The sequence below is a fragment of the Pan paniscus genome, chromosome 12 (genome assembly GCF_029289425.2).
Source record: "Pan paniscus chromosome 12, NHGRI_mPanPan1-v2.0_pri, whole genome shotgun sequence".
Classification (NCBI taxonomy): Eukaryota; Metazoa; Chordata; class Mammalia; order Primates; family Hominidae; genus Pan; species Pan paniscus.
In genome coordinates, this window is record NC_073261.2 from 77,839,562 (window position 1) to 77,848,625 (window position 9,064).

At 47.0% G+C, this 9,064-nt stretch overlaps 1 protein-coding gene across 3 annotated transcripts in view; it reads right to left on the bottom strand.

Moving 5' to 3' along the window:
* Nucleotides 1–8,315, bottom strand: part of STON1 (stonin 1) — a 65,596-nt gene extending 57,281 nt beyond the window's left edge. Inside the window, exons 1-2 of one of the 3 annotated variants that reach the window (XM_034953092.3) lie at nucleotides 8,046–8,315; nucleotides 7,208–7,324 (exon numbers count right to left, since the gene is read on the bottom strand). The gene's annotated coding sequence lies outside the window, so the exon portion shown is untranslated. Of the gene's footprint in view, nucleotides 1–7,207; nucleotides 7,961–8,045 lie in introns of those variants that run through there. The other 2 variants (XM_008976262.4, XM_055107994.3) reach the window with 2 other exon arrangements.
* Between the last annotated feature and the right edge of the window lie 749 nt (nucleotides 8,316–9,064).

A 9,064-nucleotide genomic window follows, 5' to 3' on the forward strand; every position in this document is an offset into this window, starting at 1 on the left:
GAGGCAGGAGAATTGCTTGAACCCGGGAGTCAGAGGTTGCAGTGAGCCAAGATCATGCCACTGCACTCTAGCCTGGGAAACAGAGGAAGACTCCGTCTCGAAAAAAAAAGATAAAGAAAGACATATACTTATGATTACTTTATAGGGCCAATACAAGCTTGATACCAAACAATATAAGAACAATTTTCTTTTTTTTTCCTTTTTTTTTCTTTTTTTTTTTTTGAGATGGAGTCTTGCTCTGTCGCCCAGTCTGGAGTGCAGTGGTGCAATCTCAGCACACTGCAATCTCCACCTCCCAGGTTCAAGTGATTTTCGTGCCTCAGCCTCCTGAGTAGCTGGGATTACAGGTGCATGTCACCACGCCCAGCTAATTTTTGGCATTTTTAGTAGAGATAGGGTTTCGCCATGTTGGCCAGGCTGGTCTTGAACTCCTGACCTCAGTTGATCAGCTCGCCTCGGCCTCCCAAAGGGCTGGGATTACAGGCATGAGCCACCACACCCAGTCAGACCAATATTTTAAAAAGAAAATTCTAGAACAACTTCACTTATGAACATTTGCAAAAATCCAAAGTAAAATACTAGCAACTGATACCCTACAGAATAATATACCTGTATATGTATATTTATGTACATATGTTTCAACATAATTAATACGCTCATCTTATCACAATGTAATATCAAGAAAAAATGATCTCACATAGTTATGAAAAAGACATTAAAGCATTAAGTAAAATATATACTGTCATGATATAATTTTTACCTTGTTAAAAAATATTAAGAATAGAGCAAAGTTCTTAGTTTAATAAAGACTATCTACTGAAACCTTAAGCAAACTTCACGCTTAATGGAGAAACTTTAAGAGCAGTTAAAGTTAAAGACAGTAAGAAGACAAGGCAAGAGTGCCTGTCATCACAGTTCTATTGAACACTGTACTGGACCATCTACCCCAATGCAATAAGGTAAGAAAAAGATGTAGGAGTCACAGAAATGGAAAAGATAAATTATCGTTGTTTTATGATTGTCTATATAGAAAATTCAAGAATTATCTATATGCAGACTATTAGAACTAATAAGAGAATCAGCTGGGATGCTGGGTAAGAAAACAAAATTCAAAAATCAGCAATGTTTCTTTCTATGGGCCAGCAAGTAAACTAGAGAATATACTAGGACAAAAGATATTGTTTAAAATATCAACCAAATCTATAAGATATAAATACAGCAAAAGTTGTAGAAGACATTTATAGGGGAAATCACCAGTAATCATTCACCTGAATAAAAGGAGAAGATAGGAAAAGCCAGCACTGTAAAGATGTCAGTATTAACTGAATGCAATTTCAAAGAGAGTCTCAACAGGATTTTCTGTGTGTGTGCAACTAGACAAACTAACGTTTATATAAATTGGTCAAATCCAAGATGGCCCAGAAATTCTGAAAAAATAAAAAAGTAATAATAGCTAACAATTTTTGCGTTCTTCCTTATACAGCAGGTACTATTCTAACATTTTCTTTTCTTTTTTTTTTTTTTAAGATGGCATCTCACTCTGTCACCCAGGCTGGAGTGCAATGGCACGATCTCAGCTCACTGCAACCTCCGCCTCCCAGGTTCAAGCTATTCTCCTGCATCAACCTCCCGAGTAGCTGGGATTATAGGCACCCGCCACCACACTCGGCTAATTTTTGTATTTTTAGTAAAGATGGGGTTTTACCATGTTGGCCAGGCTGGTCTCGAACTTTTAACCTCAGGTGATCTGCCCACCTTGGCCTCCCGAAGTGCTGGGATTACAAGCGTGAGCCACCACACCTGGCGTATTCTGACATTTTCATGCACTATCTCTTCACAATATCTTTGTAATAGATACTATCATTATTTATATTTCATAGATGAGGAGACTGAGAGAAATTGGCAACTTGCCCAAGGTCACACAGCTCACTGGGTAATCACAAATCCTCACAAATTTGTTTTTTAGGTTTTTTGATTTATTTTTTGAGACAGAGTGTCGCTCTGTCACCCAGGCTGGAGTGCAGTGGCCTGATCTCAGCTCATTGGAACCTCTGCCTCCCCAGCTCAAGTGATCCTCCCATCTCAGCCTCCCAAGTAGCTGGGACCACAGGGCACACCACCATGCCCAGCTAATTTTTATATTTTTTGTAGAGGCAGGGTATCATCCTTGTTGCCCAGGCTGGTCTCAAACTCCTGAGCTCAAGCGATCAGCCCGCCTCAGCCTCCCAAAGTGCTGGGATTACAGGCATGAACCACCGTGCCCAGCTACACAAATTTGTGTAATCACAAATGCTCACTGACTGCTGGGTAGGATAAAATTTTCTAAATCCATACCTAGACATACCTGTGGAACATTTTAGAGAAAATTTTAAAAGCTACCAGGGAGAAGGCAGATTATAATAAAATGACAATCATTTGTGATCAGACTTCTTGTCCTGACCTCAGGTGATCCCCCCCGCATCGGCCTCCCAAAGTGCTGAGATTACAGGCATGAGCCACTGCGCCCAGCTGAAAGCCTTCTTCTTAAGGCATGTTTGTTATGTGATGTGCCAGGGGCTCTAAGAATGCTGATCCTTCAGGGGATCTCAAGGTACCTTCCACAAAGAGAATGGATGAGTGATCCCCAGGAGCTGCTTGCCTGCGAGGGGACATGGTAGTACAGGATGTGGGCATTTGTTCCCAGAGCTCTCCCCAGAATCACTCACACTAAATATTTCCATCTCACCCAATCAGTCAAACTCACCAATGCATGGGATCACCCACATAGGCAAGCTTTCGAAAGATAATTTATTGTTGTGTGTTCATAGTAATAAGCATCCAGCAATGAGGTTTTTTTTTTCTCTTTCTTATTCCATGGTAAACCCTTGATTTCCCCTGGCATTCCATGTAACACACAGGTACATTTGAGCCTGGGTGCTTTCCCTGGGTCTTTCTACCCATCACACTCTCCTGATGCTGCAAAGAACGATGACACCCTGTAATCTGCAGAGCTCTGAAGACATAATTTGCCTGATCTACTTTAAAAATCTTGCCCTGTACTGAGGACTGCTCCAGAATCCCATAAGGTACCTGGAATTCCAGGCTGGCCAGGAAGCCTCCATGGAATTCGGGATTCTTCTTGTGAGTAGAGCTGGTTTGCAAGGAAGGGGTGAGCTACCTCTAAATCTGGAGCAGTTACCAAAGACTTCTAAAGAGAAGTGACTGGCGGAGCTGGAAGAGATGGGAGGCATTTTCCATTTTACGTATCAGTGTGTTTTTGTTTTTGTTTTTCTCCCCCCTCACCCCCCCTTAGGAGACAGGGTCTCGCTCTGTTGCCGAGGCTGGAGTGCAGTAGCGTGACATAGCTCACTGAAGCCTCCATCTCCTAGGCTCAGGTGATCCTCCCAGCTCAGCCTCCTGAGTACTTGGGACTCAGGCATGTGCAACCATGCCTGACTAATTTGTGCCACTTAGTCTTCAACTCCTGGGCTCAAGTGATCCTTCCACCTCAGCCTCCCAAAGTGCTCAGATTATAGGCATAAGCCACTGTGCCCATCAGTTCTTACTAAAGCATGAAACATTTTCCCTTTCCTTTTCTACTTATTCCTTATAATTAAAATAATAACAATACATGTGCAGGGAGATGGTAGACAGTAGTGATAGAGATGCATAGACTTTAGCCACCGACCTGAATTCAACACTTGATTCCAGCACTTAGTGGCTGTGTGACCATGGATGAGTTACCCTTCTGGTTCTAGTTTCTGAAACTCCATAATGAAAATAATAGTAATATTTACCTCAAAGAGTTTTCGAATAAAATACCATATGTAAGTGCTTAGTTCTCAGTAAATGTTAGCTATTATTACTATAAAAGTTGAGAAATACAAGTACAAAGAAAATTTAAAAACAGCTATACTCTCACCATCCATTTTGATGCACATAATTCCAGTATTTTCTCGATGTATTTTCAAAGAGTAAAATTATAGTGCTTTCCATTTTATAACTTGCTTTTAAAAATTAACCCCAGGCCAGGCGCAGTGGCTCACACCTATAATCCTGGCACTTTGGGAGGCTGAGGCGGGCAGATCACCTGAGATCAGGAGTTCGAAACCAGCCTGACCAACATGGAGAAACCCCATCTCTACTAAAAATACAAAATAAGCCGGGCATGGTGGCACATGCCTGTAATCCCAGGTACTCGGGTGGCTGAGGCAGGAGAATCGCTTGAACCCAGGAGGTGGAGGTTGCGATAAGCCGAGATCACGCCATTGCACTCCAGCCTGGGCAACGAGAGCAAAACTTTGTCTCAAAAAAAAAAAAAAAAGTCCTGTGTAATTCAACATTCTTATACAACATGATTTTAAAAGGCCACAGAGTATTCCTTTGGGTTATTTTACGTCTTTTATCTCTTTTTTTTTTTTTTTTGAGACGGAGTTTTGCTCTTGTTGCCCAGGCTCGAGTACAGTGGCACGATCTTGGCTCCCTACAACCTGCTTCAGCCTCCCGAGTAGCTGACATTATAGGTGCCTGCCACCACACCCAGCTAATTTTCTATATTTTTAGTAGAGACAGGGTTTCATCATGTTGGCCAGGCTGGTATCGAACTTCTGACCTCAGGTGATCCACCCGCCGTGGCCTCCCAAAATGTTGGGATTACAGGTATGAGCCACTGAACCTGGCCTACATCTTTTTTTTTTTTCTTTTCTGAGACGGAGTCTCGCTCTTTTGCCCAGGCTGAAGTGCAGTGGTGCAGTCTCGGCTCACTGCAACCTCCGCCTCCCAGGTTCAAGTGATTCTCCTGCCTCAGCCTCCCGAGTAGGTGGGATTATAGGTGCCCGCCACCATGCCCACCTAATTTTTTTATTTTTAGTAGAGACGGGGTTTCACTATGTTGGCCAGGCTGGTCTGGAACTCCTGACTTCATGATCTGCCTGCCTCGGCCTCCCCAAGTGCTGGGATTACAGGCGGAAGCCACCGCGCCCGGCCCATCTTTTTTTTTAAGAGATGGGGTCTCACTTTGTTGTCCAGTCTGGTCTTAACTCCTAGCCTCAAGTGATCCTCTGGCCTCCACTTCCCACAGTGCTAGGGTTACAGGCATGAATCACCACACCTAGCACTTCACAGGCATGAGCCACTGTGCCTGGCCTTTTCCTTTTTTATATATTTGTATCATTTTGCTTCTTAACCACCTCTGCCTTCCTTGCTCTCCACTGGTCCCACACTTCATGTATTGATATTTCCAACTCATCTGACCTCTCCAGATGATCAGTGGCTGCTTTCTGTGGCTGTCTGGGGATGTAGCCTTCATCTCACCATCCAGACCACCTGCTCCTTAGGTCCAGGCCCCCGTGGCCTTCATTACAACCCCAGCCTCTCCTCGGACTGCTGGGCAGACTCTTGTACCCGTGGCAAACCATCCAGTCTAACAATATTTCATGAGGTAGTGCAAAAGCTGGACAAGGCAGAAAGGCAACTTTTCTCTAAACAGTATAAGGTTGACTTACAGAATATTAAATGCACTATTAAAAATTCTCAGGAAGAGGAAGAGACTGAAGATTTTTATCTGAGCACAGTACATTGTTTTTCTAAGCAACAGGGCCAAACAAGCTCAGAATTTATGGACTTACTTTTGTTGTTTTTTTTTTTGGACTTACTTTTTGAATGGAAGTCACAGTCACAACACTTGCCTATCAATTATTTATTTATTTATTTATTTATTTAGACAGAGTCTTGCTGTGTCGCCCAGGATGGAGTGCAGTGGTGTAATCTCGGCTCACTGCAACCTCCGCCTCCCAGGTTCAAACGACTCTTCCGCCTCAACCTCCCAAGTAGCTGGGAATTACAGGTTCCCGCCACCTGGCCCAGCTAGCTTTTGTATTTTTAATAGAGACGGGGTTTCATCAGGTTGGCCAGGCTGGTCTCGAATTCCTGACCTCAAGTGATCTGCCCGCCCCAGCCTCCCAAAGTGCTGGGATTATAGGCATGAACCCCGTGCCCTGCCTTAATGATGTTGTGCCCTGCCTTAATGATGTTTTGAGACCACAATAAAACCTAACTGATTCATACCAATGGGGAACTGTCAAACTGAATCAGTGGAGAGAAGTGAATTACATCCTTTTTAACATAAACTCTCTTATTTCCAGTAGAATTCAAATAAAATAAAATCTTTATTTCCAAATGGTTCAATACTTGGACCTGTTTTTTAAGGGGTTGTTCAGAATCTGATCTACTACATTTGTTACAACCACATTTATTGTTTGTATGGAAACAGGAATGGCTAAAGTTTTGAGAAGTGTGTTCTTCCTAAAAACGTAAAACATTCAACATCCCCCAGCAACCATGCTCACACAGTTCGCTCCTTGGTAGAGCTTTTTCTTCCCAGATCATGTGGAAGAAAACCCCAGCTCAGGCTGCTCGCGGCTGCTCTGGTTCTGAATGAGTGTGCAGAGGTTTGCAATATAAGCCCAGGTCGAGCCCTGAAAAATCTCTCCAGACTCCAGACTTGATCTGTCCAGACCCATCCGAGAATTAACAGGCTCCCCATCGTGCCCAGAGAAGCAAGCCTGTCATGGAAACACTGATTCAACCATAATAACTACTGACAGAAAAACCACACAGATGAACTAAACAACTCTTCCACCCAATCAGAGTCCAGGGGAGTCCATAGCTTCAGGATTAAAATAAGTAGGGCTGTTTTTATTATGTGGTCCAGCTCGTTTGAGCCTCTCCCATTGCCTTGTTTTCACAGCTCCCTTTTATGAGAAAGAAAGTGGGGGTGGGGGAGTTGGGAGGGAGACTAGAGCTATGCAGACGGGAATGCCAGGCTGGGAATACCAACAGTGTGGTGCATGTCAGGCAAATTAAAACTTCTAGCCTGGAGGAGACTGTAATCGTGTTTGCGGTTAGTCTGAAAACAAGCTACACTGAACTTCTATCTCCCAGGAAAACAGTCGAGTGTGGACTGAAGTCAAAAATGAGTATTTTTAGCAAGCATTCTCTCTCTTCCGTTTATTTTCTTCCTTCTGTCTTTAGATATTAGAAACGCTAATTACATGAAGTATTATTATTCGAAGAAAGCACAGTTAGAAGGGTTAAAAATAAAAAGATGCCAAACCAACAGAAGCAGTACAATCCTAAGGAGGAATATATTTTAATTTTTCCCTGTACCCACGAGGTTCAGTTTGTGGGTCCAAGGGACCCAACCCCAATACCCAGTGAATGGTCATACCTGCAGGAAATATTTGGGCCAGTGTGGTGGCCCCCGCGGCTGTGGCCCTGTGGCCTGGCTCCTTGCCTTCCGGGGCAGGAGGGGACTCCAGGCTGCAGGCACCGGCTAAGGTCCGAGCTGAGGTACCAGGGAGCGGGGAGGGACAGCAGCCCAAATAACAGCAGTCAGAAGGAGGAGGGAGTCCGGGAGCGGGAGAGAGACACAGAGGCCCCGAGGGAGGCGTGAGGGGCGCAGAGCTGGTGGCCCGGGTCCGAGAGGTCGAGGGGCCGCGCGCGGGTGAGAACGAGCCCCGGCCCCCGCCCTCGGAACTGAGTCGATATTCCTTTTTTTGCTGTTTGAGTTTTCTCTTTAGAGTCGGACCCCGGTCCCAGAAGCAGTCTCAGAACAGAGGGGAGCCGAGGAGTCCCTGCCGGGGGGCCATCTCTCTGCGGGCCCCAGGGCGCCCCTGGGGGCGGCCAGGGCGGGCGCGGGGAGATGGGGAGGCGCCGAGCGGCCCTGGAGATGCCCGCGTCCCGGGGCGCCCGCAAACTTTCCCAGACACGGCGGAAGGCCCCACCCTGGAGAGGGGGGGTCCCAGGCCTCCCGTCTCTGTCCCCTGGGGCTGGTCACTCACCGGCAGCGCGGCTGGGGCTCCGATTCTGGCCGCAGCCAGCCACACCAGGAGGAGGAGGAAGAAGAGGGGGAGGAGGAGGGGGAGGAGGGGGAGGAGGGCCCGGGGCCGCCGAGAGGAGGGCGGGGAGGGGCGGCCGCGGCGCAGTGACTCCTCCCGCTCCCGCCCCCGCCCCCGCCCCTCCTCCCCTGCTGAGCCTCCCTTCTCTCTTCACGCCTTCTTTCTCACCCCGAATCCCCCAAAGTTTTTCTGGTGTCCGACGCTCCGTTCTCTTCCCTCCAGCGCATCTTCTGTCCCCGAGTCTCCAGCCTCCCAGAGGAGGGGAGAGCGCTCCCTCCTGCAAAAGTCGGGGGGCGGTAAGTCTATGAGTTACGTTTCCATGCCCTCTTGAAGCAGATAGCTTGGACCCTTGGAAGGTCTGAAGCCACCCAGCACCCCCAGACCTTGTCCTCACCTCTGGGTGGGGATGATGGAGGGCCTTTGCGGTCGTGCTTTCTAAGTTGCTTCATGGAGTTTTGTTTTGTTTTGTAACCCCCGCCTCACCCCACCCCCCACCCCCACCCCCCACCCCCCACCTTGTAATTAGGAGAACTAAAGAATTATTTTTGAAAGGTAAAGATGAAACCCCACCTTCCTGGGCGAATCAATCATAGCAGGAGGAAGGACACAAGATAGCTTAGTGAGGGCCAAGCTGTGGGGGTGGGGAGGAGGTAAACGCATCCAGATGCCTCCTCTTTGCTGCCTCAAGAGTGCATGGAGAGGGAGAAGGGGCGTTGTCCTCCCAGGAGAGGCTGCAGGGTGGCTCGTAGTCCCTATTCCATCACCTGCTGGCAAATGACTCCAGGCAAGTCACTTGGCATCTCAGCCTCTTCCTCAAGTGGGGCTGCCTCACTGGGAGCCAGTCAGAATGAAGGAACCCTCCCCACCCCTTTACCCTGGAGGGACACCAAAACCCAGGACGAGAGACTGAGCTGAGTTTGAACAGGCTCAGAGGGGAGAGAAGAGGGCATTTTAGGCCCCATGGCATGGTGCTTTGGAGGTTGGCAAGACTGGAAGGCTTAGGGTAAGTGGGCAATGTTTAGATGGGAAGGTGGAGCTGGGCTTGAAGCAGAATACAGGAAATCTCTGAAAGTTTTCAAGCGAAGGTGTAGGGTAGGCACTCAGTGAATCCTTGAGGATTCGAAATGGCAAATAAGAAATATTGGTTTAACAGTCCTGTAGGATGGACTACCTAGGAAGAAAGGGGT